Below are 25,409 nucleotides of genomic sequence, written 5' to 3'. Positions count from 1 at the left end.
TTGGAGTGTAATCACTGTTGTCATGTAGAAAACACGGCAGCCAATTTCCGCACAGTAAGCTCCCACAAACAGCAATGTGATAAAGACCAGATAATCTGTTTTTGTTGTGTTGATTGAAGGATAAATATTGGCCAGGATATCGGGGATAACTCCACTGGTCTTCTTCGAAATACTGCCATCGGATCGTTCACGTACACCTGAGCAAACGGGGCCTCGGTTTAATGGCTCATCCGAAAGACGGCAACTCCGACAGTGCAGCACTCCCTCAGCACTGCACTGGAGTGTCAGCCTAGATTTTTGGGCTTAAGTCCCTGGAGTGCGACTTGAACGCACCTCATGGATAACATGACGTCAGTCTTACAAAGATACCTAGAGCCCTTTGTCAGGATTTTCCTGTACAATACTTGAGCTTTAAATTATGTCCCCTAGTTTTAGTTTCGCCGATGAGTGGAAATATTCTCGCTGCATCCACATTGTCGAGTCCCCTCATTACCTTATATGTTTCGATAAGATCACTCCTCATTCTTCTGAACTCCAATGTGTAGCCAATCCTACTCAACCTATCTTCATAAGTCAACCCCTCATCTCCAGAATCAACCCAGTGAACCTTCTCTGAACAGCCTCCAATGCAAGTATATCCTTCCTTAAATATGGAGACGAAAACTGGACGCAGTACAGTGGCCTCACCAATACCCTGAACATTTGTAGCAGGACTTCTCTGCTTTTATACTCTATCCCCCTTGCAATAAAGTCCAACATTCCATTTGCCTTCCTGATTACTTGCTGTACCTGCATACTAACTGTTGTGTTTCATGCGCAAGGATCCCCAGGTCCCTCTGCAGTGCAGCACTTTGCAATTTTTCGCCATTTAAATTATAATTTGCTTTTCTATTTTTTCTGCCAAAGTGGATAACCACACATTTTCCCACATTATACTCCATCTGCCAAATTTTTGCCCACTCACTTAGTCTATATCCCTTTGCAAATTTTGTGTGTCCTCACAATTTGCTTTCCCACCCATCTTTGTATCCCACCCATCAGCAAACTTGGCTACATTACACTCGGTCCCTTCATCTAAGTCATTAATATAGATTGTAAATAGTTGAGGACCCAGCACTGATCCCTGTGGCACCCCACTAGTCACTGTTTGCCAACTGGAAAATGAACCATTTATCCTGATTCTCTGTTTCCTGTTAGTTAGCCAATGCTCTATCCATGCTGATATATTACCCCCAACCCTGTGAACTTTTATCTTGTACAGTAACCTTTTATGTGGCACCTTATCGAATGCCTTCTGTAAATTGAAATACACCACATCCACTGGTTCCCCCTTATCCATCCTGCTCGTTACATCCTCAAAGAACTCCAGCAAATTTGTCAAACATGATTTCCCTTTCATAAAACCATGCTGACTCTGCCTGATTGAATTATGCTTTTCCAAATGTCCTGCTATTGCTTCCTTAATAATGGACTCCAGCATTTTCCCAACGACAGATGTTAGGCTAACTGGTCTATAGTTTCCTGCTTTTAGTCTGCCTCCTTTTTTAAATGGGGCGTTACATTTGCGATTTTCTAATCTGCTCAGACCCAGAATCCAGTAGATTTTTGGTAATTACAACCAATGCATCCACTATCTCTGCAGCCATCTCTCTCAAGACCCTAGGATGTAAGCCATCAGGTCCAGGGGACTTGTCCACGTTTAGTCCCATTATTTTACCGAGTACTACTTCATTAGTGATAGTGATTGTACTAATTCTTCCCTCCCTATAGCCCCTTGATGATCCACAATTAGGATGTTTTTTGGGTCTTCTATCGTGAAGACCCATATAAAATATTTGTTCAACGTTTCTGATATTTCCCTGTTCTCCATTATTCATTTCACAATCTCATCCTCCAGGGGACCAACATTTACTTTAGCCACTCTTTTCCTTTTTATGTATCTGTAGAAACTCTTACTATCTGTTTTTATATTTCATGCTAGTTTACTTTCAGAATCTATCTTCCCTCTATCATTTTTTAGTCGTTCTTTGCTGGCTTTTAAGTTTCCCAATCCTCTGGCCTTCCACTGGTCTTGGCCACATTGTATGCCCTTGTTTTCAATTTGATACCATCCCTTATTTCCTTAGCTAGCCACGGATAGTTATCCCTTCTCTCAGTCTTTCCTTCTCACTGGGATATATTTTTGTTGCGAGTTATGAAATATCTCCTTAAATGTCTGCCAGTGCTTATCAACCGTCCCATACTTTAATCTATTTTCCCAGTCCACTTTAGCCAACTCTGCCCTCATACCTTTGTAGTCTCCTTTATTTAAGTTTAGGACAGTGGTTTGAGAGCCAACTTTCTCACCCTCCAACTGAATTTGAAATTCAACCATGTTATGGTCATTCATTCCTGGAGGATCCTTTACTACTAGTTCATTTATTAATCCTGTCTCATTACACAGTACCAGATCTAAGATAGCCTGCTCCCTGATTGGTTCTGCAACGTACTTTTCGAGGAAACTATCCCGGATACACTCTATGAACTCTTCCTCAAGGCTGCCCTGGCCAATTTGCTTTGTCCAATCAGTATGAAGGTTAAAATTACCCATGATTATTGCCGTTCCTTTATTACAAGCCTCCATTATTTCTTGGTTTATATTCCATCCAACAGTGTAGCTACTGTTAGGGGGCCTATAGGCTACGCCCACCAGTGATTTTTTCCCCTTATTATTCTTTATCTCCATCCAAACTGATTCAACATCATGATCTTCTCACTAACACACTGATCTTATCCTTTATTAACAGTGCTACCCCACTTCCTTTTCCTTTCTGTCTGACCTTCCGAATTGTCAAATTCCCCATAATATTTATTTCCCAGTCTTGGTCACCTTGCAACCACGTCTCTGTAATAGCTATCAGATCATACCCAGTTGTATTTATTTGTGCCGTCAACTCATTTATTTTGTTACGAATGCTACGTGCATTCAGATAAAGAGCATTTAAATTTTTTTTTACCATTTTTTCCTGCTTTGACCCTACTTTCTGATTCACCTTTATGTTTATACATCCTGTCCCTTCCTGGCACGCTCTGGTTTTCATTTCCCCTAGTGCTACCCTGATCTATTGCCTTCTCCTTATTCTTTGACTTTTAAAATTTTCGCTCACCTGAATCCTCTTTCTGCCTAGAGCAGGGAGGAAAAAAGCACAGAGCAGGTGTTATTATCCCAATTTGCATTAATTCATGAGGTCCCGGCTGCTTTAGGCTGCCATCAGGTTAAAATCAGAGGCGGTGGGAATGGGATGAGCTCAGAGCAGATAACTTACCTTTAACTATCCACCTGCCCAGGAGGATTTTTACCAGGGGCGGGTAGGATTTAAAATCGACCCAATGGGTTTGACAGGGTTTTGTGCACCACCACTCAGTGCTGCACGTAACACAATCTCTCCAGGTACTAGCACAGCTTTGCATAGCTTAGAGGGATGAAGGAGTGTGTGTCTCCCTTAAATTATTTTGGGGCATGTGTTATGTCATCCCTTGCACACTCCAAATTACAGAATTGTCTGATGCTTCCCACCCACCCAACTCTTGCATTCTGTAAATCTGTGTATTTGACAAAGCCTTATGCCGCACCACCTACTCGGTGCCCTGTTCAAGAGGAAGGCCATTACTTACCTGCTTGCAATAAAATGACTTTACACAACTTCACGCACTGACTTCAAATTGCAACCAACAAGGTGAAGTTGTTATGGTTATGACATGTCTGGTGCTCAATGCCGGTACCCCTGGGCAATGTGGTTGGTCTAATCATGAAGGTGGGGGGATGGGCCTCCCTCACAGTGCCCGAGGAGGGAGCAGGGAGAAGGCCGCAGGCCTGAGGAGTGTGGGGAGCGGCGAAAGCGGCCAGGCCTGCCGCCTCATAAGAAAAAGGGTAGCGGCGAATTGCCGCCGCCAGCTGGTCCCGTTGAATAACAATCGGGCTGAGGCTCAGGCTGCGGATGCGGCTGCCCCCGGGACCAGCTCCGGCGTCGCTCCGCTCGCTCGCTGCCCAGCGGGCGGGAAAACAGCCGCTGCGCCAAAGCTGCAAAATGGCGGGCCGGCTGCAGTGCGCAAGCGCAAGCCCGGCCCCGCCTCCCCCGGTTGCCATGGTGCCGAGGAGAGGCCCAGCAGAGGAACTCACTCACAGACTGGACTGCACCAAACTGTGAGTGGTACTGAACAAACAGCAAGTGACACGGCCCAATGGCCCAGTAATGTTGCATTTTATTTTTTTCCTTAAATGCACAGGATAAGGGGAATAATAAGAGGAAATTAATTACTGCAGCACTCTTGCCTCTGAGTCAGAAGGTTGTGGGTTCAGGTTCCACTCCAGAGACTTGAGCACAAAAACCTAGGCTGACACACCAGTGCAGTGTTGGAGGTACCGTCTTTCGGATGAGACGTTAAACCGAGGCCCCGACTGCTCTCTCAAGTGGATGTAAAAGATCCTATGGCACTATTTTGAAGAAGAGCAGGGGAGTTATCCCCAGTGTCCTGGCCAATATTTATCCCTCAATCAAATATAACTAAAACAGATTATCTGGTCATTATCACATTGCTCTTTGTGGGAGCTTGCTGTGCGCAGATTGGCGATTGGCTGCTGCGATTCCCACATTACAACAGTGACTACACTCCAAAGGTACTTCATTGGCTGTGAGACGTCCAGTGGTTGTGAAAGGCACTATATAAATGTAAGTTTTTCTTACTGGTCAGTAGCTGATATGCTCATTTGTGACCTGTAATATCACAATTTTGGGGAGTAAAGTAGGGTGACCATACATACAAAAGCAAAGTACTGTGGATGCTGGAATCTGAAACATAAACAGAAAATGCTGGAAATACTCAGCAAGTCAGGCAGCATCTGTGCAGCAAGAAACAGAGGGTGATCATACATCCTCTGGTACTGTGTCCCCCGGGAAAAGTCCCCGGTTCACGAAACTCGTCCCCGAATAGAGCCACAATCATTTGAATATATGCATATCATACCATTAGATTCAGTTTCAGGTCAGTGGTCTGAATAGTATTATTGTATTGATAAACGGTGTCTGAATGCGCTTCAATAATGTGCATATTACTGCAGATGTGACATCACATTTGTTTTGTGTTTGTAGTGTATATGTGCAACTGTTAAAATATAGGCTGCTAAAAAAAAACTTTTCTTCGCTATGCTGCGCAACCTACATTTTCTGCCCTGACTATTTTACTGCCTTCCCACCCTGTGTGTCCCCAAATTCGGTTTATAAAATATGGTCACCCTAGAGTAAAGCTGTTTGAATGATATGGGCTGAAGGATCCCATTGATTGTATGCTGCGCAACATACAATATAGGGGAAGCAAGGCAAGTACATGAGGGAAAAAGGAATAGAAGGATAAGCTGATAGGGTTAGATGAAGTAGAGTGGGAGGAGATTGGTGTGGATAAACTCTGGCACGGACCTGTTGGGCTAAATGGTCAGTTTCTGTGCTGTATATTCTATGTAGTTCTATGCAGGAGTAACAATCACTCTTTTTGTTTTAAGAATGCTAATATTTCCCTGATTTTGACAGTTGTGCATTAGGATGTCACCTCCCATTGATTCATGCATGGAAATATAAACTAGGAATTTTATACATAGGAGCACATTGTATAAAAGAAAGGAAGTGATGTCCATAGAGTCACAAGATATTGGTTAGGCCATGATTGGTTTGCTGCATACAATGCTGGATACCCCAGAATATGAAGGCTAAAACCATAGAAAGGTTACAGCAAAAATTCATTTTGATGATATAGTGGGAGAGGGGTTTATAGTTGTGAATAAAAGCTCAAATTGGACTTTTTGTTTCGTGGAACAGAGTAAGTTATGGGTGAATCTAATCAAGGTTTTCAAAATCCTGAAAGGTTTTGAGAGAGTAAAAGTAAATGGTTGCTTCCATCAGTAACAAGGGAGCATAGACTCAAGATTATCACTAAAGGAATGAAGAGAAAGTTGACAACCAATCCTTCCCAGGATTCAGTTGCCATGGGACAAGGGCCACCTAACCCTCTCTCACAACACTTGCTGACACTGTCTTTCGGATGAGATGTTAAACCAAGGCCCCCATCTGCCCTCTCAAGTGAATATAAAAGATCCCACAGCACTATTTGAAGAAGAGCGAGGGAGTTCTCCCCGGCCAATATTTATTCCTCAACCACCATTGATTAAAACAACTATCTGGTTATTCGTCTCATTGCTGTTCGTGGGGCCTTGCTGTGCACAAATTAGCTGCTGTGTTTCCTATAGTACAACAGTAGTTACACCTTAACAATGCTTCATTGGCTGTGAAGTGCCTTGGGGTGTCCTGAGGTTGCAAAAGGTGCTATATAAATGCACATACTTTCTTTATGGCACACAGCCCTGTATGTTTAAATTAGTTTTCAGTCTGTGTCATTCATGCCGATCACAAACATGAGAATCCCAGTATTAACAGGTCTGTATGTGTATGTAATTTCAATTTTCAAATCTGAAAATAATCGTTTTGTTGGGAGGCAAAGCTGTATTTTGGTCAGAAAGTGGAGGCTGAGCACATCCCCATTGGAGAGAAACTTAGTGGTTAAATCATTGGCTATTTTATGGACCTATTAGTGGCCAGCTGAAGATCGGCATTGGGTAAGCCTGGGCAGGACATTTAGTACCCGCTGACCTTTTTGCTGCTTGAATGATTCTGCCCATATCTGCCCAACCTGATACGACTCAGCAGTCCCTCGTGACGAGGATGACACTCTTAAGAACAAAAAAAGATGGGCTCACAGGTGTTACATCTTAAAGGGTGGAAGATGCCTTTGCGTGGATTTTTTTAACGTGTGGTGACCAGTGTTTACCAGCCAGCACACGGGCTTGACAGAGCTAGATCTTGGTCTAGTGGCAAGGGTTAACCAAGACAACTGGAGACCAAGTTCTGTTGTGACTTCACTGGGCTCCGACCCCACTGCTGTTAAATGCTGCGCCGGTTCTGGGCCACAACCCCTCCGTTATTGTATGATGCGCGGCTCCTGGGCCACGGCCCCGACTGTTAAATGATCTCTGCCCCCCTTCTGGGCTCGGACGCTGCCTCTTGCTGGACCCGGCTCTCAGCCCCCTGCTGGGTTCAAATGTCGCCCCTCCCTGGGCTCGGCTCTCAGCCCCCCCGCTGGGCTCAAACATCGCCCCTCGCTGGGCTCGGCTCTCAGCCCCCTGCTGGGCTCAAATGTCGCCCCTCGCTGGGCTCAGCTCTCAGCCCCCCGCTGGGCTCGATCTCTGCTCCTGCTGGGCCCGGCTCTCAGTTCCCCGCTGGGCCCGGCTCTCAGCCCCCTGCTGGGCTCAAATGTCGCCCCTCGCTGGGCCCGGCTCTCAGTCCCCCGCTGGGCCCGGCTCTCAGCCCCCTGCTGGGCTCAAATGTCGCCCCTCGCTGGGCTCGGCTCTCAGCCCCCCGCTGGGCTCGATCTCTGCTCCTGCTGGGCCCGGCTCTCAGTCCCCTGCTGGGCTCCAATGGACTGCCTAGACTCCAGTGACGTTAGTCCAGTCGAAATAAATATATATAAAAATATATATCAATCCAATCTGATAGCCCCGCGATCGGGAGCACTACGTGGATGCTCTGCGTTCAACGCCCCTCCCCTTCACTTAAAGGGGAGGTCCCCTGCGCACTCTGCAAGGCCTATGATGGCCTCCATTGGACCACCAGGGCGGCGTGGTGCTGGGCTGCGGACTGTCGCTCAAAGCGGAGCCCCGGGTTGCACGATGGCGGCCCGGACCACGCTCGGGAGGAAACAATAGAACCAACCCGTGAATCAGCAAGGTTGCGGCGCGGGTAACTGGCGACCTCCCCTTTAACTTCTGCCCCGCGAGCAAATGTCTGCCAGCTTCGTGATCCATGAAGCTGGCCCTGTCACCCGCTCACAGCAGCCTCACGGGGCGGAAGGGGATCGGCATGCGGCGCTGCCATGACAGCACCTCCACAAACTCCCGGACAACTTTCCGGGAGCCGGTAGCACCCCCCCGACAAGGTCGGAAAGTGCGCTGCGCCCCCCCGGAGGCGCTAACTGGCATCGCAAAAAGGGACAATTTCGCCCCCATATTTTTTAAGTTTGTTTATGATTATTTTAGGTTCTACCTTATCCCCATGTGAGAGCCCCAATCTATATTTTGCTCTCCCAACATTTTTTAAAAAATTAGGATAAAAGCAGGTCCTCATTTCCTGCTTCCCTGATTGTGAGAATTCTGCTGTGTGATTGGCTGCTTAGGCAGCTTGTTGACGTCACAGCAGATCACGTTCAGGATTCCCCATTATAGAGCGTTGCAACTGTTCGCGTGTTGGAAAAGGCAAACTTCTTGCCACAGACATCGCAAGATCTCTATGGGCGGCTTTCTTCGGGGCCAGTGGCGAAGCCTTTGCTTCGCTGCTTACTGCAAATTACGGGCTAAGGATGAAAGTTTTAAAATCGAGGCTTGGCCAGACCGAGAGCCAATGTAGGGTCAGCGAGCACGTGGGTGATGGGTGAACAGGACTTGGTGCGGGTTAGGATATGGGCAGCAGAGTTTCTGATATTATGTAGTTGTTAGGGTCTTATTTAGCTCATCAGAATTGTACTGAATAGTATGGGAATAAGGTGTAGTAGCAGTAATTACTGGGAGTCGTGGCATACTAACTTCGATAACTCTGTAATTGGCACGAAATTTCCAATAGCATTACTAAGCACAGAAGAATCAAACAGCAAGTTATTTGAAAAAGTACAAATCATCATCATAGGCAGTCCCTCAGAATCGAGGAAGACTTGCTTCCACTCTAAAAATGAGTCCTTAGGTGGCTGAACAATCCAATACGAGAGCCACAGTCCCTATCATAGGTGGGACAGACAGTGGTTGAGGGAAAGGGTGGGTGGGACAGATTTGCCACACGCTCTTTCCGCCTGCACTTGATTTCTGCATGCTCTCGGCAATGAGACTCGAGGTGATCAGCGCCCTCCCGGATGCACTTCCTCCACTTAGGGAGGTCTTTGGCCAGGGATTCCCAGGTGTCAGTGGGGATGTTGCACTTTATCAGGGAGGCTTTCAGGGTATCCTTGTAACATTTCCTCTGCCCACCTTTGGCTCGTGAAGGAGTTCCGAGGAGGGCGTTTGCTTTGGGAGTCTTGTACCTGGCATGTGAACAATGTGGCCTGATCAAGTGTGGTCAGTGCTTCAATGCTGGGGATGTTGGCCTGGTCGAGGACGCTAACGTTGGTGCGTCTGTCCTCCCAGGGGATTTGTAGGATCCTGCGGCAACATCGTTGGTGGTATTTCTCCAGCGATTTGATTTGAGGTGTCTACATGGTCCATACAGGAGGGCGGGTATTGCTACAGCCCTGTAGACCATGAACTTGGTGGCAGATTTGAGGGCCTGGTCTTCAAACACTCTTTTCTTCAGGCAGCCGAAGGCTGCACTGGAGGCAGTGTTGAATTTCGTCGTCAATGTCTGCTCTTGTTGATAAGAGGCTCCCGAGGTATGGGAAATGGTCCACGTTGTCCAGGACCACGCCGTGGATCTTGATGACTGGGGGGGAAGTACTGAGCAGCATGGATAGGCTGGTGGAGGACCTTTGTCTTACGGATGTTTAGCTTAAGGTCCACGCTTTCGTACGCCTCAGTAAATACGTTGACTATGACTTGGAGTTCAGCCTCTGTATTTGCGCAGACGCAGGCGTCGTCTGCGTACTGTAGCTTGACGACAGAGTCTGGCAACGAGGAAGATTGAGAAGTAGGTTGGGGCGATGACGCAGCCCTGTTTGACCCCGGTCCAGACGTAGAATGGGTCTGTAATGGATCCGTTGGTAAAGATCACGGCCTGCATGTCGTCGTGGAGTAGGCGGAGGATGGTGACGAACTTTTGGGGGCATCCAAAATGGAGGAGGACGCTCCATAGACCTTCGCGGTTGACAGTGTCAAAGGCCTTTGTAAGGTCGAAGAAGGCCATGTATAACGGCTGGTGCTGTTCCCTGCATTTTTCCTGCAGCTGTCGCACTGTAAAACTCATGTCCGTTGTGCTCCTTAAGGGACGAAATCCGCTCCTCAGCCACAGGGAGAAGAAGAAACAGTATAGAAACCAGTCACCAGGTGGTGGCAAAGTTCTGTTTTCCTGTTGCACACTGCTTCTGTTTACAACGCACAAAATACCCGTCTTAATAAAACCCAATAAAGTACCAATTGTGTTTTATAGATACAGAAAATACTAGAAATACATAGGAGGAGGACACAACAAAGGGATATAGACAGGCTAAGTGAGTGGGCAAACATTTGGCAGATGGAATATAATGTGGGAAAGTGCGAGGTTATCCACTTTGGCAGGAAAAATAAAAAAGCAAATTATTATTTATATGGAGAGAGATTACAAAATGCTGCAGTACAGTGGGACATGGCGGTCCTTGAGCATTAAACACAAAGGGCTGGATTTTAGGCTTTCGCGATTTTGGGGTGTTAATTGCGGCGGGGCGTTAAAGATAGTGCCTGAAAATAGTTATTCACTTTGCCAGGAAAATTAAATTATTATTTAAATGGAGAGCGATTACAAAAGGACCTGGGGTCCTAGTGCATGAAACACAAAAAGTTAGTATGCAAATAATCAGGAAAATGGATTGTTGGCCTTTATTGCAAGGGTGGTGGAGTATAAAAGCAGAGAAGTCCTGCTACAACTGTACAGGGTATTGGTGAGGCCACACCTAGAGTATTGTGTACAGTTTTGGTCTCCGTATTTAAGGAGGGATATACTTGCATTGGAGGCTGTTCAGAGAAGGTTCACTATGTTGATTCTGGAGATGAGGGGGTTGACTTATGAAGAAAGGTTGAGCAGGTTGGGCCTGTACTCATTGGAGTTCAGAAGAATGAGAGGTGATCTTATCGAAGCATATAAAATAATGAGGGAGCTCGACAAGGTAGATGCAGAGAGGATGTTTCCACTATTGGAGAGAATCTAGAACTGAGGTGAGGAGAAATTTCTTCTCCCTGAGGGTCGTAACTCTGTGGAATTTCTGCCCCACAGAGCTGTGAATATATTTAAGATGGAGATCGACAGATTTTTGATCGATAAGGGAGTCGAGGGTTATGGGGAGCGGGCAGGGAAGTGGAGCTGAGCCCAAGATCAGATAAGCCATGATCTTATTAAATGGCGGAGCAGGCTCTGGGGGTCAATGGCCTACTCCGGCTCCTATTTCTTATGTTCTTATGTTGTTAGGTCTGTTAGTATCTGAAAAAAAAAATGATGGGTTAACCTTTTGGGTGTAGATCATTCATCAGAACTGATGAATTACAGAGTTGAAAAGGAAACAATTGCAGGGGGAAAGAGCTGGCGTGTGGGACTAATTGAATAGCTCTTTCAAAGAGCCAGCACAGGCAGGATAGACCGACTGGCCTCCTGTGTTATAAGATTCTATGAACTAGAAATTCATTATAGCCCAGGAATGGGCGATATAATTAGAGAAGTTGGCGAATTAGCGCCAGGCGTTAATGCTTTAGACTGCACGCAAGATTCATGCTCACTGCTCAAAAAAATGATTGGAGCACAATTCAAGTTTTAAGCCCAAGCTCATTGGCGTTACAGAGTGGACCAATATCAGGTGCAGTCTAATCATAAGTTATGATTGCCACAGGCTTTTTCCAGTTCTTAAAGGGGAGCTTCATTGATGCTGCAGCACCTCATTCTCAGCATTGCTGGCTGTGCAGCTACCTCAGCAAGCAGCAGCAGGTCAAGGAGAAGGATCCAGAGGACTGAAGCAGCTGTACACATGGCAGATCCATGTCACATCCACATCACACCTTGCACACAATGGCAGCTACTCAACTATGGCCGGCACAACACCAAACACATTGATCCAAACTCACTCACACACTTTCCTTTCTCTTGCGGACCTGATGCCACGTGTGATGGGCGATCTGGCAGCTTCCATTGCAGCACAGGCATTACCGACGCAACGTCTTAGTGCTGTAATGCAGTCTGTGCTTGGTGGCATCCATTCTCAGAGTGCTCACATGCAGTCTCAGCTTGATGCCACTCAAGCTCTGACTGCTGCCATTGTGGCTGGGTCTACCACCGTCGACTGGGGCTTTCACGGTGTTGCAGCAGGCCAGCAATCTGTGCTGCAAAAGATTGCTAGGGATGCTGAGCTGTTGCCCCGGGTGAGCGGCATTGGGTCAGTGAAGCAGGAACCTGCTGTCCTCTCTCAGGATGACAGTATTCCTGCTCCCACCACTGCCACTCTGCTATTGCCCTTGTCGCTACCTGTCATCCAGTCAGCCTAGACTGCTGCCGCCCATCCTGAAATGGTGCAATCTACAGCCGGGCCTTCCAGGCCCAGAACAAGTCGAGGGCGTCCTGCAAGGCCATCTGAGGTCACCCGCACAGACACTCAGCAGCCTTCCACCAGCCCTGCTGCAGCCACTGGGCTAACAGGAGCACTAGAGTAGGCAAAGGCACAGTAACGGAAGGCACTAGGGGATTGCACAAGGGTGTATAGTTAATATTTTTGTTATAAATATGTGTTCACTGATTATTGATCAATTTATTCATTCAGTTTGGTTTCTTTGTGGTGTTTCTCATTTCAGCTTTGCGTTGTGATATGGCCTGCGACAGGGATGGAATAATGGAGAGGTGCTGAGCAGCCAGGATCTGGGGTTTAATTCATTCCGCAGAACCGCAGACTGATGAGACGGTCACGAACCGCCCATCCGGAAGGCCGATTGAGTGGCTGCCTCCTCCCTTGCTCCTGTTCCTCCTCTTCCTTGTCCTCATCCTCCTCCTCCTCTTTCTCTTCCTGAGGTGGTCCTACAGTCCCTGGTGAAAAGGGCTGGGTCCTCATGATGGGCAAGTTGTGGAGCATGCAGCAGCCTACCAGGAAATGGGGTACCCTCTCAACTGAGTGCTGGAGGGCTCCTCCCGAGCGGTCAAGGCAGCGGAACCATTGCTTGAGCAGCCTGATGGTTCGTTCGATGATGTTCCTGGTGACAGCCTGGCTCTCATTATAGGAGTGTTGGGGCTGTGGAGGGGAATCATCGGATAGCCCTTGTCTCCGGCCAGCCAGCCGCGAGCTTGATGTGGGGCTGGAAGAGAGCTGGCACACCGGTCTGGCGCAGGATGAATGCATCGTGGCAGCTGCCAGGATAATGAGCATTGACGGAGAGGATTCTGTGTGTGGTCGCACACCAACTGCTGGTAGCCTTTGCAGTTACGGAAGATCTCAGGATTGTTATGCGGTGCCCACAAAGCCACGTGGGTGCAGTCAATGGTGCCCTGCTCCACAGGGACTCCTGCTATTCTGGCAATGCCACATGCACCCTTGTCCTGCTTCTCTCTGGTGATAGGGAAGGAAATGTTGTCCCTTCTCCTGCTGTGGAGAGCGTCTGTGACCTCCCGGATGCAGTGATTGATGGCAAAATGAGATGTTAGCTATGTCTCCTGCTGCAGACTGGAAGGATCCGCTGGCCAAGAAACTGAGGGCCACAGTGACCTTGACTGCCACTGGGAGAGCCGTGGTCGCCCTGGTCTGAGGCTGGAGGGCTGGGTGCAGGAGGTGACAGAGCTCTGTGACCATCTGGCATTGAGGCTCCCGGTGATAACTTTTCGTGGTGGCTCTGCGGGGAGGCGGGGGGGGAAGATGGTGGCGTGATTTGGCGTGCGGCACTGGATTCGCCGTGTCCCGGCAATAATGCTCTAGTGACCCGTTATTGCCATCTGCTGCCGCTATCAGGAGGTGCTAAGGTACCTAATTTTTCCCAGTATGATTCTAACTGGAAAACGAGTGAACCTCTTTTCAGAACTGAACAAAAGAGTTAAGTACGCGAACTAATACCGCAAAGGGAAAGTTAATCGATTTAACACTATGTAAGAAGGTGATTTTTAATGAGCAAAAGTAGTGGATGATACATAAAAATCATCTTGGCATGTGAAAAACAATTGATAAAACAAAAAGTGGGTAAGTGTTTTGTGTTCTCATTCTGATCTGCAGAGTTTCATTAACTTCACTAACCATTTCTACCTCGCCCTTTTCCATTACATGGCCCTGTTCTGACTTTTTCAAGCCCTTCTTGGACTTCCCTTCCTCCATTTCCACAGATTGCTCACTTCTCCACAAATTCCCACAACTACTTGAGATTCTTACCAACCTTGTTGAAACACTCCAACCCATTTCTCAATTTCTCTATTTCATCGGATCTGCTCTGATGAATCTACTTTCCATACTAGAGCTCTGAAATGTCCTTTTTCCTTAGCCAAGGTTTTCCTCATCAGTGGTTGCCTCTCCCTTTTCTCATAACAGTGATTGGGCCTCTCCTGTTCTCATCTTCCAGCTCAGTAATCTGCGCTGATTATTTCCCAGCATTTCTGCCACTTACAACAAGATGGCACCACCAAGCACAACCTCCCATCCCCTATCTGCTTTCCAATCCCTCTGCGATACCTGGCTCACGTTTCCATTACCTCCACTTCAGGCTAACCTTCCTTTGACACGTTCCTATGCAATGTATTTCTATACTTTTAATTTTGTTCACTCCTATTCAAAATGTTTAGTCTATCCCATCCTGGTCATTCTGTTTGCTCCATTCAGTCCACGAGGCAGAGGGGCCGAAATTGCCCATCGCTGGAAATGGGGCACACGCACTCCGTTTCTAGTGTTTTCACTGCCGCGGTGAATGAGGTGGCTTCTTGAGCGAAATTCCACTTTTTTTTGCCGGCGGACCATAAGTCGGTCATAATGGGGGCAGATATGCGGCGGTGAGCACACTAGAGGGGTGGAAGCTGGGGCAGGTGTACTGTCCGCCGCTGTCAGTCATCACGGCGCCGCGTCACCACGGCTCTCCCCATCACTTAAAGGGGAGAGCCTGCACAATTTTTAACGTTTGGTCCATTGGGCCACCCAACAGTGGGTGCCAGACTGCTTGTTGAAGGCCTGGGCGAACTCGGGGGCATAATTGTTGGCCCGACATGGAATTTTGAAAATGGCGGCCATTGCAGTCCGCAGCATGACTGCCGATTTCCGGTGCTAACAGGTGTTAAGGGAAGGGGCATTGCGTCCCCAGAGACTTGAGCATATCTAGCACACAGCTGGTTTAGCCACCCATCACCAGATCCAGCTGGACCACAGCACGTGCTATCAAGCTTCACTCTCCTCTGCCAGAACTACCCACTATTCCAGGATTATCTTGGGAGAGCAAAGAGAGTCCTCAACGTCTTTTCTCCATTTCCAACTTTCTGATTAAACCCCTCACCCTGCCCCCTCCACCCTCACCTCTAACAACAATTGCGAGGTGCTCATGGACTTCTTTGTCACTAAAGTTCAGATCATCTATTCAGCTGCCTCTGCTGCATCCTCCTTTTCCCCTTTCCCACCAAGACAATCCTCCCCACGAGACACTTCCCGCACCAGCCTTAAACCGGCGTTTCTCTCTAGTTTCTCTCCCAACTCCCCTCATGCCCTCTCCCAGCTCCTCTTGTTCATGATACCCACCTCCTGCTCCCTTGACTCCATTTCCACAAAACTACTGACTAGCCATTGTCAGCTCCTCGCCTCCATGCTAGCTGACATTATAAATAGTTCCCTCTCCTCAGGTGCTGGCCCCCACCCTTTTAAAACCGCCCTCATCAGCCCCTCTCAAAAGAAACACCTTTGACTCTCCCCCTCTGTCATTGTAAACTACCGCCCCATCTCCAATCTACTTTTCCTCATCAAAGTCCTTGAACATGCTGGCATCTCCCAAATCTGTGTCAATATTTCTCGCAACTCCAACAGTCTGAACTTCTCCAATCAGGTTATCACTCCTGCCACAGCCAAAGTCACAAATAGCATCCTCTGTGATTGGGACCTTGGTGCATTTATCTGCCCTTGTTGTCCTTAACCTCTCTGTAGCCTTTGACCCTGTCAACCACACCATTCTCCTCCAACACCTCGCTTCCATTTTCTAGCTTGATGGGACTGCGCTCATTTGATTTAGGTCTCACCTATCCAATTGCAGCCAGAGAATCGCCAGCAATGGCTTCTCTTCCTGTCCTTGCACTGTTACCTCCAGAGGCCCATTCCTGTTCCTCATCTACATACTGTTCCATGCTGACATCGTCCACAGGCATGGGTTCAGCTTTCACATGTAGGCTGACACATAGCTCTACCTATCCACTATCTCTCTCGACCCCTCCACTGCCTCTGTGTGGTCAGACTGTTCGTCATCCAGTCTTGGATGAGCTGCAGTTTTCTCCAGCTAAGCATTTGTAAGACCAAAGCCATCGTATTTTCCCCCACCACAAACTCTGTACCCTTTCCACCAGTTGTATCCCCAGTCTCAGATTGAACCAAATTGTTTGTGATCGCAGCATCCTATTCAACACCGAGCCGAGTTTCTGACCACGAATCCTGTCCATAATATTGCCCATCTCTGCCCTTTGCCTTTGTCACCTCTAGACTTGACTACTTCAATGCTCTCCTGGCTGGCATCCCGTCCTCCAACTTCCATAAGCTTCAGCCCATCCCAAACTCCGTTGCCCTTATTCTATTCCTTACGAAGTCCCACTTCCCCATTATCCTGGTCCTCATTGGCCTACATTGGGTCCCAGAAAAGTAGGGTAGGAGATAAAATTCTGAGGCCATAACCAACAGGTTGTTGGTAAGACCACATCTGGAGATCTGCACCCTGGTTTGGTCTTTCACATGGTGGGTGATATATTGGTCTTGGAAAAAGTGCAGTGGAGAGCTACGAGGATTAATCCTAGCTTAATAAACTTTAGTTACTCACATAGGCTTAAAAAGAACAGCGTAGAATTTGAAGTGACCTGATAAAAGTTTATAAGTAATGAAAGGGCTAGATAGCGTGCCTCTTGATAGATTATTCGAGTTTGACTGATTTGGGACGTCCCAAATGAAATCAACTAACAGCAAATATGCAGTATCCAAGGGGCATCACACAAGCAGGAAAAACGTTGCAATATGGTCCATAGAAGTAAATAGATTCTTAAAATAAAAATTCCTACTCTACCTTTGGAACAGACCCTGCAACAAAGACTTCAAACAAATTCTAAAACAGAATAATTTCAGCAGCTCTCTAACTGATAACGAGAAGGACAGTTTGCTACTTCAGAGAAGAATATTCGGAACTTATAGGATGAGTCATTGAGAATGAACTGTTCTTCATCAAACAGTCACAGTATTTTCCATCAGTTACCCAGCAGCCTAGCTTTGTAACACTTCAGTTTAGGGTGTTCACAATACGGCCCATGAACCATATATGGGCCGTGAGCCCTATTAATCCATCTCAAAACCTATACAACTCAGTTCTATTTATGATTTATGTTTCTTGCTTGCTGGTTTGTCCTGTTGTAATTTCATGGCCGGCAGGTTTTGGGAAGAGCTGTTTCATCATTGGTGAATAAAGCAGATCACAGATCTGGCTGTATCCACAGTTTGCAAATTAATAAGGGCATTGATTTGAACATACGTGGCCTGCTAGGCAACTTAACATGCACCTAGGCAACCATATTAAAAAGTTTGGACACTTTGGGTCCGAAATTTCCCCCCTCCTTAAGGTCCATTATCGCCTCTAAAGAGGCCTTTCCAACTGGCGGCAGGCGGATGGGCCCAACCATCAGAAACCGGTTTCTGCCCTGCCCGTGTTCCCGCCCCGTCGGGCACGTGCCGACCCCTTACCGCCCAACGGCAACCCCTTTCCACCCCGGCAGGAGTGGAGCCACCGCCTGTCGGTGCCCCCGACAGTTTTTCCCGTGGGAAGCTACCAGTGGTTCGGCGGCGCGGTCGCCATTTTAATTGTTGACCAGCTCTCAAGTCGGCCTGAAAATGGCGGCCACGGGTTCGGCCTCTTGGGTGCCGGACCGTTGGACCGGCCGAAGCCCTTACTGGTAGCCCAGTGAGTGCCACTAAAATGGCTGCAGAGCCCGCAGCGGCCCTCCTCTAACTGAAGGGGAGGGATGTTGTTACTGTACTGGTGTGGAACTGATGACACCACCCGCCTTCCGTCCCGCTCCCGACCCACTCCTGCCCCAGCTGCCTGAAATACCATCCCAACACAGTAAAACAGAAAAAGAGGGCAATTTCACTCGATTTTCCACCCAGAATAATCATTTATTTCGAATTGTGCGCCCCGTTTGGGGCGGAGGGCAATATCAACCCCTTCTAATTTAGTGTCTCAAACACTGTATTGTTGAGTTGGCTACCTGGCACTTATTCTGCAACAATTTCACAAACTTAACAACCATCGGAGTGGGAATGACAGGTAATATAATAATAATTAACTTTTATTTACATGGCACCTTTAACGTAGTAAAATGTCCCAAGGCGTTTGTCTTACAAGATTATTCAGATAAATTTGACACCGAGCCACAAAAGAAAAAATTAAGGCAGATGACAAGGTAGGTTTTAAGGAGCGTCTTAAAAGAGGAAAGAGAGGCGGAGCGGTTTAGGGAGAGAGTTCCAGAGCTTAGGGACCAAACGGATGAAGGCATGGTCACCGATAGTTGAGCAGTTATAATGAGGGTTGTTCAAGAGGACAGAATTTGAGGAGCGCAGACATCTTGTGAGGCTGAAAAAGATTACAGAGATATTGAGGGGCAAGGCCATGGACTGATTTGTAAACCAGGATGAGAATTTTGAAATCGAGGCGTTATTTAACCGGGAGCCAATGTCGGTCAGAAAGCACAGGGGTGATGATTGATCGTGACTTAATAGAAACATAGAAACATAGAAAATAGGTGCAGGAGCAGGCCATTCAGCCTTTCTAGCCTGCACTGCCATTCAATGAGTTCATGGCTGAACATGAAACTTCAGTACCCCCTTCCTGCTTTCTCGCCATAACCCTTGATCCCCCGAGTAGTAAGGACTTCATCTAACTCCCTTTTGAATATATTTAGTGAATTGGCCTCAACTACTTTCTGTGGTAGAGAATTCCACAGGCTCACCACTCTCTGGGTGAAGATGTTTCTCCTCATCTCGGTCCTAAATGGCTTACCCCTTATCCTCAGACTGTGACCCCTGGTTCTGGACTTCCCCAACATTGGGAACATTCTTCCTGCATCCAACCTGTCTAAACCCGTCAGAATTTTAAACGTTTCTATGAGGTCCCCTCTCATTCTTCTGAACTCCAGTGAATACAAGCCCAGTTGATCCAGTCTTTCTTGATAGGTCAGTCCCGCCATCCCGGGAATCAGTCTGGTGATTCTTCGCTGCACTCCCTCAATAGCAAGAATGTCCTTCCTCAAGTTAGGAGACCAAAACTGAACACAATACTCCAGGTGTGGCCTCACCAAGGCCCTGTACAACTGTAGCAACACCTCCCTGCCCCTGTATTCAAATCCCCTTGCTATGAAGGCCAACATGCCATTTGCTTTCTTAACCGCCTGCTATACCTGCATGCTAACCTTCAATGACTGATGTACCATGACACCCAGGTCTCGTTGCACCTTCCCTTTTCCTAATCTGTCACCATTCAGATAATAGTCTGTCTCTCTGTTTTTACCACCAAAGTGGATAACCTCACATTTATCCACATTATACTTCATCTGCCATGCATTTGCCCACTCACCTAACCTATCCAAGTCACTCTGCAGCCTAATAGCATCCTCCTCGCAGCTCACACTGCCGCCCAACTTAGTGTCATCCGCAAATTTGGAGATACTGCATTTAATCCCCTCGTCTAAATCATTAATGTACAATGTAAACAGCTGGGGCCCAAGCACAGAACCTTGCGGCACCCCACTAGTCACTGCCTGCCATTCTGAAAAGTAACCATTTACTCCTACTCTTTGCTTCCTGTCTGACAACCAGTTCTCAATCCACGTCAGCACACTACCCCCAATCCCATGTGCTTTAACTTTGCACATTAATCTCTTGTGTGGGACCTTGTCGAAAGCCTTCTGAAAGTCCAAATATACCACATCAACTAGTTCTCCTTTGTCCACTTTACTGGAAACATCCTCAAAAAATTCCAGAAGATTTGTCAAGCATGATTTTCCTTTCACAAATCCATGCTGACTTGGACCTATCATGTCACCATTTTCCAGATGCACTGCTATGACATCCTTAATAATTGATTCCATCATTTTACCCACTACCGAGGTCAGGCTGACCGGTCTATAATTCCCTGTTTTCTCTCTCCCTTGGTGCGAGTTAGTACACGGGCTGCTGAGTTTTGGATAACCTCAGGTTTACGTAGTGTAGAATGTGGGAGGCTGGCCAGGAGTGCATTGGAGTAGTCAAGTCTTAGGTAACAAAGGCATGAATGAGGGTTTTGTTTCAATAGCAGAAGAGCTGAGGCGAGGGCAATGTTCCAGAGGTGGAAAAAGGCGGTTTTAGTTATGCTGCGGATATGTGGCTGGAAACTCAGTTCAGGGTCAAATATAACAGCTAGGTTGCGAACAGTCTTGTTCACCCTCAGATTAATGCTAGGGAAAGGGATGGAGTCAGTGGTTACGGAACGCATTTGTGGCGGGGACCAAAGATAATGGCTTTGATCTTCCCAGTATTTAATTGGAGAAAATTTCTGCTCATCCAGTGCTGGATGTCGGACAAGCAATCTTAACAATTTAGATACAAAGCAGGAGTCGAGAGAAGTGGTGGAGAGGTAGAGCTGGGTGTCATCAGCGTACATGTGGAAACTGACTCTGTGTTTTGGATGATATCTCCAAGGGGCAGCATATAGATGAGAAATAAAAGGGGGCCATGGATAGATCCTTGGGGGACACCAGAGGTAACGATGCAGGGCTGGGAAGAGAAGCCATTGCAGGAGATTTTCTGGCTACGATTAGATAGATAAGAATGGAACCAGGCGAGTGCAGTCCCACTCAGCTGGACGTTGGTGGAGAGGTGTTGGAGGAGGATGGAGTGATCAACTGTGTCATAGGCTGCAGACAGGTCCAGAAGGATGAGGAGTAATAGTTTACCTTTGCCACACTCACAAAGGATATCATTTGTGACTTTAATGAGAGCCGTTTCGGTACTGTGGCTCTAATATCCCCAAAATACGGTGAGAAAATCAATAAATCATATGATCCACTATCGGGTACCTCCTAACTCAAGAATGGCATTGGCATGGGTCCAGGAACTGTTAGCCCATCTCCCCTCTCATCTTTTTTAACGTTGAAACTGGTCCTAATTTTATTTTCCATGATCCTGACTCTGAAACACTTGTTTCTTTAAAATTCTATACAGTAAGCGGAATGATCAGGAATTCGCCAGTGGTTCAGTGGTACTGCCTGCATCGCTGGTGCTTGAGGTGATCGTACTCCCAGATATAACTGATGAGAACATAACCAGCCGGCACCGGGGCAACACCACCGATCCTGCCTCGCTTCACGTTAATGTACTTGTTGTAATACCGACTGTTACCCCCAGCGTAACGCCATGAGCATGCCGTTGGGCGTGAAATCCCGCATGGTGACCCAACGGGACACCTCCCCCAGCTTCATATCCATCAGACGTTTCTCCACCACTGGAACCAGCCTGTCCGCCATCTTCCCCAGCCTGCCTGACTGGCAGCCTGGCTTCTGGACCTGGTGAGGTATAAAAAGGAAATCTATGACAAAACAGGAATTTAAGAAAATGTATAAATCCAATGAGCAACAGGCAAATCAGAAGAATATTCAATAAATAAAAGATGACCCGTTTGCATTTGGATCGAATTTTAATACAATAATTTCCTGTTTATTTTTTACTTTTTAATATTGTTTAATATTAAGAAATAATTTTTTTTCCTGCGGGTAAGATCATTTTTGGCCTGGATATTAATAGGGGCGGTTTGCATGGGGCTTCGGACGGGGAAACCCGTCTGTGATTCCTCGCATGCTGTGGAGTTTTCTCCTTGACCGGTTCCCTGCCTGGAAATCAGCCTGATTGGCAGGCTTGGCTTCCAGTCAGGTGGGGAAGACTACGGAGCAGACCACAGGAGCAGGTTGGTCCAACCCTTGACCCAGGAGGGGCTCTGATTCCAGGATGGGTCTAATCCAGGGCGGGCTCTTTGTATGGTGGAAGATAGCATTCCTGCTCCATCTGGCCCCCAAGCGGTGCCAGGTTTCCCAGCCGGTCACTGTTAAACCCACAGAAGCTGCCGGTCTCAATAAAATATTCAAATTGCCAACCCGTTCTTGGGAATGGGTTGGCTTCCCAGCCCTTGTTCCGCCTCTGGTAAACCCAGAAGTGGACAGGTTAGAGGAGGGTTGGGGTCAGGTTTGAGATTTTTTTTAAATTTTAACAACTGACCCGACCCCAACCCACCTGTTTTTGGGGATTAAAATTCTCCCCTTTGTGTCAGGAAATTGCTACTTAAGGTTGTTAAGCAATGTGACTATAGACATGATTATTTTATTTTCTAGTCAGGCTACTCTGAAGAACAGATACTAGACATTGACTGCACACAAAGTTCATTCCATCTTTAGGAATTTCTCACACATTAGCCTGAATTTTCTAGTCAGGTCCACCAAGTTTGAAAATCCAACCTGTAGATTGGGTGGCGTTCCATTGCTCTGGACCTCTGTCCATTCTTGCATCCACCCATTTTCCAAATCATTTCTAGCCAGTTTTGGGTGGTTCTGTTCAAATATGGTAAAAATGTCATCCTGTTGTCCATAATTTCTGTCTCACTTGCACTGATTGATAATCATGCCAGTATAAAACTTCAGTTCAGGGATATTAAGCACCATGTTGAAAAGAGAAGAAAATTAAAAGGGACTGGATTCAATATTTGCTGGTGCTGTTTATCATTGTATCATTCTTCTTTTTGCTTTTGCCAATTACTTTGCCATCTACCTTTGTACTATTTGCTATGGGGCTGTAATTCTCCAATTCCCTCCCCCTTTCAGACCAGGTATAGTGATGTTCTTATTGGAAATTCCCCTCCTAGTGGGGAAATATGCATGGTTCCCATCCAGTACTATCTCTGCACCAGAGTATACAGGTAGTGGCATTTCTATCACTGTTGAACGAGAAGCAGTGTCTGTGGAGCATTCACTTTATAAAGCTAGCTACCGCAGAGTTATGCCACATATTGCAAGCAGTCCATCTCCATTGTGCACTCTGTCGGAGGTTGATAATATCACAACTGTTCTTAATGTCTATGTCATAGGCTGCTGCTGCGGACATCTATAACATAAGCCAAATTCAGATCCACTAAACAAGTCATAAATGCATTGTTCACTGGCACTAGCAATTTCATCAGCTTGCCCGCGATCAACCAATGGACAGTAGCAAGATTCCCAAAATCCAAGGAATCGCAGGTTACACCCACGTGGGCATACGAGCTCCCTGCCTTGGTCAATGATCATATGTACATTAACATTTAAGGAGGGATCATCATAGGCAGTCCCTCGAGTCGAGCATGACTTGCTTCCACGCCAAAAAGTTCACAGAAGTTTCAATGAAGGGCCTAATATTCCAGGTCCCGAACTAAATCTTGAATGGTGGAAGATGCCTGTGCATGGATTTTGTGGTGGCCGTTGCACACCAGCCACCGCACGGGCTTGACAGAGCTAGGTCTTGGTCCAGTGGCAAGGGTTATCCAAGACGACTGGAGACCAGCTCTGCTAAAGGGATATACTTGCATTGGAGGTAGTTTAAAGAACGTTCACAAGGTTGATTCCTGAGATGAAGGGATTGTTGTACGAAGAAAGGTTGAGCAATTTGGGCCCATACTGATTGGAGTTTAGAAGAATGAGAGGTGATCTTATTGAAACGTATAAGATTCTGAGGATGTTTCCCCTCATGGGGAATCTAGAACTAGCGGGTATAGTTTCAGAATAAGGGGTCGCCCATTTAAAACAGAAACGAGGAGGAATTTTTTCTCAGAGGGTCGTGAATCTTTGGAATTTTCTGCCCCAGAGAACTGGGTCATTGAATATATTTAAGGTGGAGATAGACAGATTTTTGAACGGTAAGGGAGTCAAGGGTTATGGGGAGCGGGCAGGGAAGTGGAGCTGAGTCCATGATCAGATCAGCCATTGAATGGCGGAGCAGGCTCGAGGGGCCAAACGGCCTACTCCTGCTCCTATTTCTTATGTTCTTATGTTCTAACAGGTAAGGGTGCCGCTCTCGAAGTGTCATTTGTTTGCATCCAGCAACACACGATCATTCCAGTGAATGTTCACTGTATGATTAAAGAACAAAGAGTACAGAGAAAGTTGAGTGAAGGACCATCATATTAAAGAGGATTTGCGACTGAAAGATAGATGAGTGCAAAACAGCTACACACTCACCCATGATTGTTGTCCCGTATCCTCTGTTGAAAATTCTCACGTGTAAAAACCAGATGTAGACAGAAGTAGGCTAGACTGTGATGGTCAAGTAGTCAACCAACACTCATTGCCTGGGCTCAGACAAAAAGAATGGCCATTTGGGGGGGGTACCTGAGTACTGCCGACAGCCATGGAACTGTACCCCAGTATGTGTCATCACATTGTATCAGTCACAGTGCCAGCATATGTAAGCAATGTGATAATGTTTCTCCAATGGCATTACCTTTTCAATGCAATGTGGATCATTGGGTCAGGAATCGTATTATTATGTTGAGTTGATAATTACCATTGAAAAGGCACATCCTCAACATTTCAATGGCAGAAGGGCCCTTTAAAACTGACTCAATGGTCTGCTGACAAAGATCAAAATTGGAGAATGGCTGCTACGTGCGCCAGCTCTGAAATCAACTGCAACCTTTTACCCAGTTTTCCGCACCAAAAACAAGCTGTTTGGGGAATTATTCATTCTGACCTCTTTCTGGGTACATAAATAGCGCAATATTATAAACCTGTTTTCAGTCGCTTTGCTATTCTGTTTTGCTAAAATGTAATCATTAACCAGTTGTTGCTATCTCATTCATTTGGAGTAAACTGGAAATTTCTGTAGTTAGGTCGACAACAATTTAAGATCATGTTTTCCCCAAGAATATGTTTTCTACCACAGGCTGTATTATTGAGTTTTTCCACAAAATTACTTTTCTTCCTTACATGGATTATAATCTTGTTTTATATTTCTTTTATTCATATTCAGGTGCAGGTGCCTTATAATTATAAGAGGGAGAGTTTATTTCTTGACTCAATGACCACGCAATCATGTGTTAGATGCTTTGGGTTTAGCACAGCAATAGCGACCAAATTGTATCAACTGATTGCACTAGTTTTGGAAAGGTCTTTGGTGACTCTTGGTGCTGACTGAAATTGACTCGAACAATCAATTCTGTCTCTGAAAGGGTTGATTGGGGCACTGCGGTCACTTTACCAGCTCCAATGCACCAAGTGTCTTTTTTCAGCAAATGACGGGTGCATTGTTCTGGAAGGCTGGCAGATTAGATGGGTGTGTGAAGTAAAATTGAGCACATGTTTCATATCTGCCGGTTATACAAAGCAAACATTTCAAATTAATTATTGTTCACTTTAAGTGAGTGACTTCACGAA

General features: G+C 46.7%; 2 protein-coding genes and 1 pseudogene across 6 annotated transcripts in view; 1 reads left to right on the top strand and 2 right to left on the bottom strand.

Moving 5' to 3' along the window:
• Window positions 1–4,088, bottom strand: part of LOC139277436 (transcriptional repressor CTCF-like) — a 551,966-nt gene extending 547,878 nt beyond the window's left edge. The window contains exon 1 of the mRNA XM_070895891.1: window positions 3,655–4,088. The gene's annotated coding sequence lies outside the window, so the exon portion shown is untranslated. The remainder of the gene's footprint in view (window positions 1–3,654) is intronic.
• A 43-nt stretch (window positions 4,089–4,131) lies between these two features.
• LOC139277435 (phosphoenolpyruvate carboxykinase, cytosolic [GTP]-like) overlaps window positions 4,132–25,409 on the top strand; it is a 55,258-nt gene continuing 33,980 nt past the window's right edge. For 3 of the 5 annotated variants that reach the window (XM_070895885.1, XM_070895888.1, XM_070895889.1), the window contains exon 1: window positions 4,132–4,183. The gene's annotated coding sequence lies outside the window, so the exon portion shown is untranslated. The other 2 variants (XM_070895887.1, XM_070895886.1) reach the window with 2 other exon arrangements.
• LOC139277437 (ATP synthase subunit f, mitochondrial pseudogene) lies at window positions 21,212–21,482 on the bottom strand (annotated as a pseudogene).

Source organism: Pristiophorus japonicus, chromosome 12, assembly GCF_044704955.1.
Source record: "Pristiophorus japonicus isolate sPriJap1 chromosome 12, sPriJap1.hap1, whole genome shotgun sequence".
Classification (NCBI taxonomy): Eukaryota; Metazoa; Chordata; class Chondrichthyes; family Pristiophoridae; genus Pristiophorus; species Pristiophorus japonicus.
The sequence above is the reverse complement of the archived record's forward strand: the minus strand, read 5'-3'. Positions and strand labels throughout refer to the sequence as shown.